Source organism: Ischnura elegans, chromosome 10 (assembly GCF_921293095.1).
Source record: "Ischnura elegans chromosome 10, ioIscEleg1.1, whole genome shotgun sequence".
Lineage (NCBI taxonomy): Eukaryota > Metazoa > Arthropoda > Insecta > Odonata > Coenagrionidae > Ischnura > Ischnura elegans.
The window spans coordinates 27,290,171-27,304,735 of NC_060255.1; the positions used below are offsets into that span (position 1 = coordinate 27,290,171).

At 39.1% G+C, this 14,565-nt stretch overlaps 1 protein-coding gene across 2 annotated transcripts in view; it reads right to left on the reverse strand.

Annotated features, from left to right (window-relative positions):
- LOC124166761 (glycerol kinase-like) overlaps window positions 1–4,368 on the reverse strand; it is a 50,783-nt gene extending 46,415 nt beyond the window's left edge. The window contains exon 1 of one of the 2 annotated variants that reach the window (XM_046544438.1): window positions 4,280–4,368. The gene's annotated coding sequence lies outside the window, so the exon portion shown is untranslated. Of the gene's footprint in view, window positions 1–487; window positions 968–4,279 lie in introns of those variants that run through there. The other variant, XM_046544435.1, reaches the window with a different exon arrangement.
- Window positions 4,369–14,565: the final 10,197 nt, after the last annotated feature.

Consider the following 14,565-nt stretch of genomic DNA (forward strand, 5'->3'; position numbering starts at 1 on the left):
AATCTTAATGCAAGGCAATAATCAGAAAAATATTTACTCAATAACAATAATATGAGCCTTGAGTATAAATCGTAGTGGGTTGAAAACTTGTTAGGTGAATTAAAAACTTACTGTGGAACACTGGTAAGAGATCCTTTACTTGAGGATGGTGTTTTCCCCTTCCCTAAAGCATAAAATGACAGAAGTAGCTGCACTTGGATCTAAATCAAGAGTCGGAATAATATATAAGGAAAGGAATAAGCTCTATCGAAGAGAATGTAGCTAAAGTGTTATAACCAGTAAGTACCATGAAGCTGATATCTCAACGTGTCAATTAGATATTTCCAAATATAGTGATGTGGTTCTACAAAAAAGCCTGAGAATGCGTAATAATAACATGAAATTCATTCATGTGGCTGGATCATTTGAAAAATCCTTTAGTCTACGGCCTCTAATTGCACGCTAATATTATAACAATAAGGGGAAAAATGAGAGGATATTGACTTACGTGTCTCTTGCCTGGTGGTTGTGTCGAGGGGGAATGAGCTTCTCGTGACTCCTCGATTGGCACTTGTATATATGCATTTCCTTAGGTCGAAATCCGTCACCTGAGCTTTGGCCGCACGCGCGAGGTTTTTCCTCGGGCATTTCCACCATTCAGAAACGCGGTGGGAGGCTATCGAAGGCGGAAAGCACCACGGGTTAGGCCCGCCGAGGGAAGCACTTCCTTGTATGGCGCCGTTCGCCAGTATTGCGAACGGTAATCAAGCTAAGAGGATGGGGGATTACTATTTTAGTTACGCAACGGGCAAATTCCGCCTTGTTTACTCGGAAATCAGCGGAAACACGAGGTTGCTGGGCTTAATGACGAAATGTTTATCTTCCGGCGGTTGTAAGGCTTCACGCACGGGCTTATTTTGAATGGAAAAGAAAGCCATCATGTGCTTATGATGCCTTAAGAGACGGGAATGACTGGCCAAGTGTTTCTTTCATGTCTAGCGGCAGCGTCGACTCTAGCTGAGAATTATGACATCGATGGTGGCAGTCGTCACAGATATTCTTTGCAATTTTGAGACGGCTGGTGGACACGTGCTCGCCCCCAACGTAGGAGATGCCAATTCCTGGCGCTCTTTCAGCGAAGATTTAGCCTGGTAATCATAGCCGGATCTAGAGGGGAGGGGGCACGTGCCCCCCAAGACCCTTAAAAAATATGCAAGATTTTCAATACGGCCCCGCTATCATTGCGTTTATTTTGTATTACGAGTTATCCTTGTGCTCCCCAGAACAAAATCCTGGATACGGCTTTGCTTGTGCCCCCCCCCCCCCCACAAAGAAATCCTGGATCCCTCCCTGCTGGTAATAATGGTGGGGTCATGCATTAATGGAGAATGGGTTGACGAGTTAAGTACACGAGTGAATTTTGAGTTCTCCTATGGCAGGAATATCCACAGAAGAACGGAAATTATCATAATAGTGCGGTCACTAACAGCAATGAAGAAAAATGAGGAGGGATTCACCATCAATGGGAATCACGTTGGAAACTTCATTAGACTCATCCTTAGACTCATTTCTTCCCCAAAACGAGAAAAATGATAGGCTATTTTTTATTCTTATCTATTTTTCGCGTGCCAATCCGGGCGACCTTCCAAACAACTTTGATTTTTTCTTATCTTCAACAAAAAAATCTGGGTTCCATCTCGCAAACGATAAGACTTTCAGCTAAAATTACTCTACAATCTCCTTTCTGTAATAAAATGAACTTTAAACTGCAAAAGATATGATAGATAGGTACATACAGTAAAACCGCTTAATTTTAAACAACGCATTTAACCCCTTGGGGCATGGGCCGCGATTACTATGGGGAGTAAAATATTCTTTTTTACATGGCAAAAAGAGCATCAACGTTTGAATTTAAATATTTGAATCGTATTGAATAACTGTCATATATACATCTAGATTACCATTGTATTCAGGGATGCCGACTTACAAAAATATTGGGGGGGAGCCAAACCGGGGATCTAGCCCCGGGAAACTTTATAAGTAGTGAGTTTTAAGTTTTTTTAAGCATTTTAGAAGAGTCGTATGATCAACATTAGAACCCTGATAACTCGAATCTCGATATCTGGACACTCCGGGCAAAATCGACAAGCCTGACACATTTTTTCCTCACACCCATAATGAATTATTGAGGGGACTCGGGCCCCCTCAAGCCCCATGGAGTCGGCGCCACTGATTGTATTAGATATATAATCCCTCCTTAGGGGAGTAGAATGAAAAAAATTGACGAAGGGAGAAATTTAGAATAGATGGTACATGTCGCGAGGAGGCTTCACTTGGAGGGGGTACCCTTTAAATCATATTTTCAAAGAATTTTAAGGTAGTACGACCCCCTGACCCCAGTCGCTCGCAACGGTTTTTCTGCACCTGAAGACACGATGATACGATGCTGGGAGATGGAGTCCACCAAATGGATTCCGTAGAGATATAGGAAAAATTGTCTTTATCATCGAATATGAAATTTACTGGAGAAAAGGTTGTAAAAAGTTCTACGTTCTAAGTCTACGATTATGTTGAAACATATCTTCATCACGAGTAATTAAAGAAAAATTATGAACATTTTTATGTCACTCAATTTTCAATTTAATTTCAAGCCTTCCGTTAGGAATTAAATAACGATGAGTGCAAGCAATGATAGATTCAAGTCTGTCGTCAGCTTCAATTCATTTTGGGATAGACAATCGAGATATTGGGAAGGAGACACCATCAAAGAACTAAATAATGAAAAGGCGCCCTCTCCTAGTCCACGATAGGAATGACACTCATGGATAATTAAAAAATGTTGTTTCTCTGTCGCTGAGGTCGAAGGTATGAACACATAATCCTAAATATGTGAAGGTTAGCTCCGTGCTAGAGTTCTATGCAAGTAATAAAAAGAAATATGCGGCCATCTGACAGTTCACCAATTATTTTGAGTTATTAATCCATAAGAATACCTTCACAACTACGAGTAATAGTAACAGATGTGCGTGACCACTCCATTTTACACGGAAAACACGGCGAAGAAAAAACTAATTACTGGCGCTGGGCCAAGGAAACGAGCGGTTTCAATTATACCCACCCCACTGTCCCAATTTCAACCCTGCCACATTCACGCACTTCTTTTTAAGGAATTCTGTTGTTGGCAAAAAAATTCCTCCAATAATAATACAATTACTCAATCATGCAAATATTATCAGAGTTAGCGGAGACCTACAAATAATCCTCAAGTCAAATACATTCTTTGCCTTTTCATTCATTTATCTTAACTCGAAGGACATAATTCGTTGGTACCTAAATCCTACCATACGATTGATAAAATAATGATATTAATGTGAAATTTAACGTTTTATGGGGAAGATGTACTATTTTCACCCCATGGGTGCTAATTGTGAGTATGACTAAGACATGACTCGACCTCCCCGATTACGAGTCTGTTTGCATCCATCGCAAGAACGCGCATACACCTCTTCGCCTTCCGCAAATTCGTTGAGTAACCGTGATTACGCCACTCACAGCGACTTAATGACCTTTTTTACTTCTCATTGGTTTCTCAAGCACTCTTTTTACTTTTCACAAATTTTCAGAATAATATGAAATTATATTACCAATAAAATATTACGAATAAAATGAGCCAAAAGATAATAAAAATATTTATGAATTGAACAATTTGAAGTTAACCGAAATCAAAACTATTCATTAATTTAGTCATAAATTCCTATGCTACTCCACGCATACTCTTTCTATCTCGCTCATACAAATTTTTAGAGAATTTCAATAGGTTAAACAGCTTCACTACGCGCCAGCCTACCATTGCATTGCTACAATTCTTTCCTGTGTAAATTTCTTTTTTCTATTCATTAACATCTAACTAGTGAGAGAGTAATATTGATACACGTTTATATACCATATTACCCACCAATTCGATGTTTAAATAGCTGAAATTGCCATGGAATAGCTTAACTCTACAATACCACAAAAACTTTCAATAGGGTTTACCAGAATGAAACAAAATTACGACCATAAACACCCATACCTCAATAAAGGCCCCTCGACCAAGTGGGAGTCGAATCAGCTACCTTCAGGTTGGTCGGCGAGGAGTTAAACCCGCCACCACGTGATTCGATAGAAAATGGGCTTTTTCCTGTCATTTCCCACCCCTACCTCCCCTATTTTGTTTTGCTCCGCAGAGTGATTCATTGAAGGAATTTCCTCCTGAATGCGAAGCAGGCATTTGATGCTTGGAATGTATACTTTCACTCACCTAAGTGGCTGATTCAAGAATGGAGGTACCGCAGTATCCGGTTAGCTCGCCGACCCAACAGGAACTCTCCGTGATACACGCCGCCGCCGGAGTATGGTGTAGTCATTATCTCATCTTTTCCGTATCTTTGACCTCGCGTCGAAAGATGACAGGGAGACTTACGGTCGGAGTCGTCGAGCCAGTTTTTCGTCACCGTTAATCCCGCTGGCTCGGATCTTGCTGGTCGCCTGCGCGATGTGAATGATTGGGCTCAACCGCCGCATTTCCATTCACAAAAATTCGTGGAGGAATTTCATGCGAACTAGATGGGAGTATCTTCGTGGCTTCTCTTTCTTCGGCGCCTCAGTATTGATAAACCTTTTCCGTTCATCTGATGAGCATCTATATGAGCTAAATCTAGTTCTAGTTCTCTTGGTGTCCTTAAAATATTGTCCACAAGAAGGGGGCTGTGCATGGGGATGAGAAACAAGGTAATTGCACAACAAGAAAAAATATTAAAATATACATCGTAAGAATCAATAATTTAATGAAAATATGAAAATGAAAATATTTTATATGCGGCCTTTTTTCGCTTTTCCTTTCAAATGTTCCATCCTTAGGGAAGTAATGACCCCAAGCCAGAATATCGAGAAAAAAAATATCAAAGCGAAATTGAATTTTTAAGTAAAATAACACTATATATGTCCTGATAAGCTTTACACAACAATCGAACAGCTAAGTTTTTTCCTGACACATAATATATATTTTTCCAGAAGTAATAGAGAAGTTTAATATTTCTTAATGTATTCGAGGTCAGTGCGTGGCTTATAATTGCACTAGCTGTCACTGATATAAGAAATTCTCAACCGAGATTAAAGAACTTCAAATATATTCTAATTATTGATTGTGTTTTGAGTGTTTTTTTCCTAATCGACATACTATCTAAGCGTCGATATAGATTCGGAAAAATCAAAATTAATATTTTCGTAAAAATACCTACTCAGTAGCATTATTATGAAGTCCAAGAAATAAGACAACGACGGTGAGAATGCTATTATTTTTACGTCTAAAATTTGATATCTCCACCTGTATTTCGTTATTTCTGATAGGAAGCCATGCAGGAGGAGGGGCTTGAGGCGGACGAAAGACCCCCATGTTTTATTTTCTGGCTCAAGAAGGGGTTTAAAGGGTGTGGAAATTTCCCCATTGACACCTCCAATTCCTGAAAATCAACAGACACAATATTTTCCTTTCTTTCTTTCGATTTGAATTTATTTCTAATTGTACGAGAGAAAATATTTTTTTGTGATGTGAAAGTTGCGACTTCTACCTGAAGAACTTGCTATTCACGGGAGAACTTACTATTATTGAGCCTTCAGTAAGTTTTCACGGATAATTCCACACACCGAGAATTAAAACATTTTTTCCCTTGTCTACTTCGGTGGGGTATTTATAGAAACATTAAAAAATCACCTTCTGACCTTCTAGCAACCCTGTCATGTTCCTAGAATGTTGGCGGCAATGGAGAACAGTGTAAAATTGGAGAAGCAAGTGGGTATTAACGTAACTATAGAAAAAACCGTAACCCCCAGTATTGAAATCATTACGGTCGCACGAGAACACAAAATTCAATGGTGTACTAAACTCATCACCCCAATCTGCAATACGACCAAGCGGTAATCAGAGTAATGAAAATATTTGGCTTAAGTATCCATGACAGCTCCATGCGTATTCATCACATTAGTGCCTGATAAATACCACGCGTCTGCCGAGAAACTGGAGCAAACGAGGATTTGGCTACGACAATGCTATCTGCGACACTCTGTTGGCCCTTGACCACATCCAAATTTCAAGTTAGCGCAACAATTTATGATCATGTACCGGGGCAAAGAATCACAAATCTGTAAGGAAGAGATGCCCTTTTTTTTATTTTGACCTTTGTACTACATCCGCTCGGGAGGGCGGAGCGGAGAGAGGGAAACGAGAAATAACGAAAAATATAAAGAGCAAGCGAGTAAAGGGGGGAAGTACTAGAAATAATAAGATGGAGTGGGTGAAATGCGAGCGTTTGACAATTTCCAAGCATTGGAGAAAATTAATTCATTTCCGATATCAAGAATGAATTCTGAACGAACGATAATGGCACACTGAAGAGGACTTATCAAGCCAGCTAGCACAGCAAAAACTATTGACATAAATAAAATATCAATAATTTGGCGAAAATTTGTTGAAAAGACAGTTCTGGAAATGCATTTCTCTTCTCCCGACCAAAATACTCATCATTTCCAACCAATATTATGTATTAAAATCAGTAGCCATTTCCAAGATGACGGGTAAAAATATACTGCATTCCTACGATAATGATAGCAAAGATAGGATCAATCCCTTTAACCGGTCGAATTTTCTCATTTTTTGTTGACATATCACTTGTTTAAAACTTACTTTATAATATTGAAACTTTCAGGGAAAACAAAATAGTTCTTCGTCAATATTCGCCTGTTTCTCAAATATAACAATTTTAAATCGGAGAAAGGAAATTGAACTACAGGAAATTGTTGATAAGGACGTATTATACGTACCCTGAGTTTTTCAAGATGATAGTATACGATTTAATCAATTAATGCGTGTCCAAAAAAGACAGGTCCTGAGAGTAATGCGTCCTCTAAAGGAAATTAGAAGTTAGGGAAAATTATTCATCATTTAAGAATTCTAAAAGAGAGTAAAGCTACACAGTTGAACCTCCTACCGAGCGTACAGAATTGATTACTTCAAAGTTCTCAAAGTTTCACCCCTGTAGCGTAGCAACATTTTGGAGAGTCCGGAAGGTATTCCGTGCGCATATCCACCGTAGGTGCTATGAAAATAGAGAACATATTTACAGTCTATACTTTTCGCCGGGTAAAGTAGAAAAAAATGAAATTGAAGGGCATAAGCAGATAGGGAAGGCTAGGGTACGGACCACCCCACCACGGGCGGATTAAGGGTCGTTGCATACGGGGAGGGTCATAAATTTCCTCTGCGCCTTGGTGGTATGCAATACATCTCAGCTATCATGTTTCTGAGGTTCGATATGCGTAAACAAGTGGCTTTTGGATATTCATCATTTATTAAAAACGCAGTTTTTTAATATGGAGGAATACAAACTTTCATATGAGAGACACATTATAGAATACCATCTTCTCAATGACATTTCCAGATATTAGGAGGGGGGCAAGCGGCCGTGATTAAGCATTAATCCGTCACTGAACCCTACTCCCTCGCTGTGCTGCTAGACAGTCAAATCTATGGTAGGTTCACAATGAAAATTGCAAACCTATATCCCTTCGATCTCCATACTGCACTTTCCTCATAAGTACAACATAAGACCTCATGGCCGCTATACACGGTAAATGATGATGCGAATGAAAGCAATTCGCCGGGTATAATGGAAAAATTCGCGAATGAACCGTCATGCGCATGACCATTCAATGAAAATTAGAACATGTTCTATTTTTGCTCGCATGATGACTGCTACACGATAGGCCTCATGACTGCTTATACAGTCACGAGACCTATGACGGTTCTTTCGATTCCCCCACCGTTTTGCTGCTACGTAGGGTTCTCTTTTCGGCCCGTCGCGTCGTCATTAATTGAACCCCAAGCTTCGTTAAGGAAGCAGTAGTTGTCGGATCCATCACTTCTTTTTTAATGCTTAAAAATTTTTAAGGAAACATTTCCCTGCAATTTTCAATGGGCTCCTAAATACTCCGTTTTTCAATTTTAATTTTGCGAGTATTTTTTCATTCAAGAAACACTCTTAATAAAAGTTCGTTATTAAATCTAAAATTTTCTTTAGAGTCTATTTTAATTAAATTTGGCCTAAAAACATTTATTGGCTGCTCTCAAATACTTTTTTGTGATCGATATCGATAATGTTTCGCGAAAAATATCTTTAGAGCAAGACATCTAATGGAATACTAAACTATTTGTACTGCGGGTTGCCTAAGCACTCATATAAGCTATAGCGAATGACTGCTTAAGAAGTCAAGAAATTTTTTTATGAATTTTTTTCATAGAAATATGATTATATAACATAATTGCACGGTATTAATTCTTATAAACATGAAATTAGCGAAATAATAGATTCGCCATTGAACATGAACTCCAAATTTACACCCGCACTGAAAGTGTTAAGAATAGTCTAGCTCGTACAATAGGGCTCGCCCCATTCAAGTTTCCCGCAATCTCTTATGTACCAATCTACTAACCAGCGCTTAATGGTGCACATTACCTCAGTTGATTGTCACCTCCAATTAGCCAAACAAGGTTTAAGTTTAGGAAGTCATCATTGGTAAGCGCTCCATCGAGGAGAGGATTTAAAGATACGCCAGATAAGCTTGCACTTAGAGGCCTGGACTGAAAAAAAACTGTAAAATCAATATTACATTTTATTGAATTTCATAAACCACTTATGCTTCATTACTTGGGAAGGCAGAGGTTGCTCAGATAATGAATTTCAAATGCAAACATATTTGCAGTTTTTTTGTTCCCTAATGCCAAGTCCAATGCTTTACAGCATTACAGGAATCCACTCAGCTCACCATAATGACTGAGATAATGAAAATTTTGAATTGAAATAACCGTAGCCTACGTTATTCATATATGTATATAACGTAGGCTACGAAATAACATAACTTGCCCCAGCAACTATATTTCTAGTCAGAGTGAGTTAGAATTAGGTAGATGGTAGAATGGATTCAAAGGAGTGAACAGCGAGACAGGAAGGGGCAGAAAGGGACAGAACAAGTTATGAAACTTAAGTTGTTTATGAAATACAATAAAAATGTCATGCTGATTTTAATATTTTTTTCAGTCCAGGCCCCTAGGTGTGAAGTTACCTGGCCTATTGAGAATGAAGGCAAGCTTTGGGTCAAATTACCTGCATACATACAGGCTCTCAACAGGTCGGTAAAAAGTGGACTCTATGGGCAGTGTGCAACCTATGTTTTTCAAAAATCCCCAGGGCCCATTCCCTACGAGTAATTTGGCCGCATATTCCTCTCTCTTGGTGGGTCTGGAGGCAGACTAATGAAACTGTTGCTAAACTAGGAGAAAACAGGGGAGGAAGGTGATATATGTAAATCCATAAAAACGAGCAAATTTTAATTAAGTTATGGCATATGGTAAGGGCAAAATGGACAAATAACAGACAAGAAAAATGTCTGATATGAGAGTGGAGTGCTTCACAATGCAAAATCATGGTGCAGCAAAGAGTTCAGTACCTCCGATTCCTTGCAACAAATTTTGGGGGAAAGGCAACAAATTCCCAAGCATAATGCACTTGACATTCAGTGACGGCTGGGGCAGGAGATCAGCAGTATCTATGTACCCCCCTTCCATCCTCTGCTCTCTACTCTACGCCCTCCACTCCTTGTCCCCGCGATGAAATATGTGGAATTGTAGAATCAACTAACTCATTAGGAAAAAAATAAAGTCCATCCATTGCTCTTTCCTGCTACAAAGTTTACCAATCATCCTAGTACATATTGAATCTGTAAGTTGTGAAGACTATAGTCTTCTATATAGCCAGATACATCTTCTTCTCAATAGAGATCATTGCCAGTGGACCTAACTGTTCCAGCTACATAGTGTTCCTCACTAAGTTAGTTTGAGCAATGAAAATATCCCACCAGCATGAGAGGTAGTGCTGTCCAATGCACATCACCCAGTTCACCTTGCATGGGCATGAGCGAAACAATATTTTCTACCAGATGGGGAGCAATTTCTTCCAGGCTGTGATAGCAATCAAACTGACTCCTCTGAGGACTTGACTGCTACACCAGTCAGCTCCTGACTAGGAGTTTCTGACCTAAACAAGTGTCGTCACAAAGGTTACAGTGAATGTAGGGAGATATATGGAACTGTGAAGTTTTTCTTCGTCAACATTCAGTGTATTAGGAATAAATACCTTGAACTAGAATTACTGATGAGTGAGCTAGGGATTGATGTTTTGGCACTAGCTGAACACTGGTTACGCCAGGATGAAATATCTTCATTTGCCATCGAAGGTCTAAACCTAATCTCCTCTTACTGTAGACAACAGCACAAATGTGGTGGTGTTGCATTGTATTGTCAACCAAAGATAAATATGATCTGTCTGAACTTGGACTGTTCAGTGGAATCAATTTGTGAGTGCTCTGGTGCTATACTTAAAGTGAGAAACCAAACTCTTGCAATTTTATCCATTTATCGGCCTCCTGGAGGCAATTTTAGCATTTTTTTAAATATTTTAAATGATGTTCTTGTGTCTCTAATGGCCAGAAGACTGAATGGTATAATAATATTCGGTGATTTAAATGTTGATTTTCTAAAAGATTCCACTATGAAGAGTGACCTCATGAATTTGCTTTCCTCCTTTGGGTTGCAGGTTGTAAATTCAGAACCCACTAGAGTTACTGCAAATTGCCAGTCCCTCCTTGATTATTTTATCACGAACATCCCAGCCTCTAAGCTAAAATTAGAAACTATCAATACTGGCCTGTCTGACCACTTTGGCCTCTGTGTGCATGTTGATAATGACACTCTTATCCCCAAGCCTCCCAATCGTCTTGTTGCTAAGAGAATTTTCTGTAAGAACTCCATGATGGATTTTGCTACCTCACTGGAGCAGGAATCTTGGGAGGATGTTATCTCGGCTGCAAACTGTGATGACAAATTTAGTGCTTTTTTCAATGTTTTTATCATGTATTTCAATGCCTCCTTTCCCCACAAAAAAGTTAAACTGGGTATGGCAAATAGAAACTTTAAGATTATCTCACCTGAAATTGTTGCTCTATCTAAAAATATCCGGGAACTTCATCTTAAGAGTAAATTCACTGATCCTAATCTCAGAAAAACATACCAATCAGCCCATAAGGAATTCCGAACCCTCATAAACAACAGCAGGAAATATAAAATTGAACAAACTATTAATAACTCAAACAATATTATTAAATCGACATGGAATGTCATTAAACATCTTACCACTGCCTCAAATGTCGAAATCAAAAATCCTCCCTCTATGAACTTTGGAGGCATCAGTGTCTCGGAGCCTGAAACGATTGCTGACTTGTTTAACACTCACTTCTGTAATGTTGCCACAAAACTCCTCAAAAAGGCAAACACACCGAATCCCCCACAAAAGCACTTCCATCAAGCTATGTTCCTTTTTCCCACAACTAAGGCAGAAATTATAAAAACTATCAACTCTTTTGGTAATAAATTTTCTACTGGCCTGGATGACATCCCTATGCCAGTGTTGAAAGCTGTTGCACACACCATTGCACTACCCTTGGCTGATATCATAAACTCATCTTTCTCCTCTGGGTGCTTCCCTACAAATCTCAAATCTTCCCGAGTGATACCTGTTCACAAAAAAGGTTCTCGCGAAAATGCAGATAACTACAGACCTATATCCATCCTTTCTGTTTTTTCGAAACTAATGGAAAAATTGTTCTTCACACGTATGTATGAATATTTGTCTTCAATGAAGCTACTCCATGACAACCAACATGGTTTTCGGACTGGTAAATCCACTACAACAGCCTCCTTTGAGCTCATAAACGAAATACTACTAGGCCTAAACGACAAGCTACTAACCCTTGGAATCTTCTTTGACCTAAGTAAGGCTTTCGATCTCATTGACCACAACATTCTAAAAAATAAGCTCTGTGCGTTCGGCATCGTTGGTTTGCCCCTTAAATGGATCATGTCCTATCTGAGTGAAAGGATGCAAGTTGTCTGCTACTCCATCAGTCACTCTACTGTTAAATCCAGTGCAATGAAACTCTCCTGTGGGGTACCCCAAGGGTCTCTCCTGGGACCGCTCCTATTCCTATTGTTCATCAATGACCTTCCAAACCACCTATCCCATGGCAAATTAATTCTCTATGCAGACGATACATCTGCTATCATCACAGCCGACAGTCCCCAAAACCTAATCCATCTCAGGAATATTACTGTCAACGAAATGCAACAATGGTGCAGCAAAAATAACCTCATGCTCAATGAAGAAAAAACAGTCTTCCTTCAATTTCTGCATAAGAGATCCAATAAGGTAGATCTCTTCCCAAGTAATAATAAAAATCCACACGGAAACAGCATAAGTACCTCTAAGTTCCTTGGACTTATCATTTCCGAGACCCTAGATTGGTCAATTCATATTCAAGCAACAATCAGCAAAGTATCTGTAGGCACCTTCATGATCAGGATGTTAGCACCAGTTGTGTCTCTTGATACTTTGAAAAAGCTGTATTTCGCCAAAATACACACCCACTTATCTTATGGCATTTTGTTCTGGGGAAATTCAGCTACCTCAAGTAAAGCCTTCTCTGCACAAAAGCAAGCCATCAAGGCAATGTTTCAAGTCTCTATACGTACCCCAGGTAAACTTCTTTTTTCCAATGCCAAAATCCTCACACTCCCTTCTTTATATATCTTGACATGTGCTTGCTTCATACACTCCAACCGGGACAAATTTCCTGCTAATGCCTCTTACCACAATTACTCTACCCGCTCTAGAAATAATATACACGCCCAACAGTACTCAAGTTCTCTCTGCCTGAAAGGCCCCTACCACTCTGCCTCTACAATTTATAATCACATCCCTGAGGAAATTAAATCCCTCTCTTCACCTGCCGGGTTTAAATGGAGGGTAAAAAATTTTCTATTCAGAAAGTGCTACTACAGTGTCTCTGAATACCTCGAAGACTCTCATAAAGACATGTGATATTGAAATGTATTATTGTACGGTTTTTTCCCTTTTCTGTATTTTTATTGTATATATATGCTTATGGTAAACGCATCTCCTAATGTCTTTGTTTTTTTATATTGCATCTTTTTTTGTATGCAAATCTTGACATAGCCATGCATTTGTATTTTGCCAACGGTGATAAATAAATTACAGTAAAACCCCTTATTTGCACTTTTCTAGGGACCCAAGAAAAAAAGTGTAAATTGCGGGAAAATGCAAATAGCGGGAAATAGAGAATTTTCACTTTTATTCATACACTGGCTTTGGAAATGTTAATTTTTTAATTGTTCACTAAGCATTATTCCATAACATTGTTTCCCTCAGAAGCACAGTGTTTTTGCTGGGAGCAAAAATTAAAAAATAATCCTGTTTTGTCCGCATTGAAAACATCTTCTGGGCTGTAACCCTTCCAGAACTCTAATATATTCAGATTCTTTCCACTGAGTTGCTGTCTCTATGTTAGCATCTTTGCTTTCACCACTCACCATCTTATATACAAGACTGTACCTATTTTTTAATCTATCCAACCAACCATTATAGATGCCGTGGAATCTTCAATTCCCAATCTTGTGGGGACATACTTTTTCTCAAGGGCCTTTGGGCCTGTTTACACGATACATTAACACGTACGAGTTAATTTCTACTTGCATGAATGATTTTTGTGGACCAGAACGGGACATGCACGAATGTAGGCAGGGGCAGATCCAGAATTTTTTTCTGGGAGGGGCACAGAGGGCCTGACAGGCAAAAGATCTTGTCTTAATTGAGATTAAAAACAAGATATAACAATGACTTTAAAAAATTCTCTTTATTTTTATATCAAAGTTATTCTTATTGAATTAAATGATTAAGCCTCCTTTAGTAATACACAAAACAAAGCGAACGTAATGATGACCATCAGGGGCGGATCCAGGATTTCTTTCTGGGGGGCGCAAGCAATGCCGTATCCAGGATTTTGTTCTGGAGGGGAGGGGGCACAATGATACCACGTTATACAAAAGGAACGCAATGATAACCGGATCGTATTAAAAATCTTGCATATTTTTTAAGTGTCTGGGGGGGCACGTGCCCCCCCATAGATCCTCCTATGATAACCGTATTCTAATTTTGTCAATTTTTCTTAAGCATCTGGGGGTGGGGGGGCACGTCCCCTGCCCCTAAATCCGACTACGAATGCATGAACCAAATTTGAACAGGTTCTATTTTCTGTTCATGCATACGCACAAGTTGGGTGAATACACGGTGCATTTTCGTGTTCATAATTTAGACATTAACTTGTATGGGTTAATATACTATGTAAACAGGCCTTTAGGTGACACCATTTGCAGGGACATTTGATGATCTTGCACCTAAAAACTACTCTTTTACAATTCGTTCTATTTCTTCTTACCTGGAATTCTTCACATATATTCTCATTTTTGATAAATGGCCGCACTGGTTTGCATATTTCACAATGGCATCGCGATTTTTCACCACGGTATTGAATGTTGAGACTGAGAATCCGATCGGATTGCCAGTCCCAACATTCGAGTTGCTT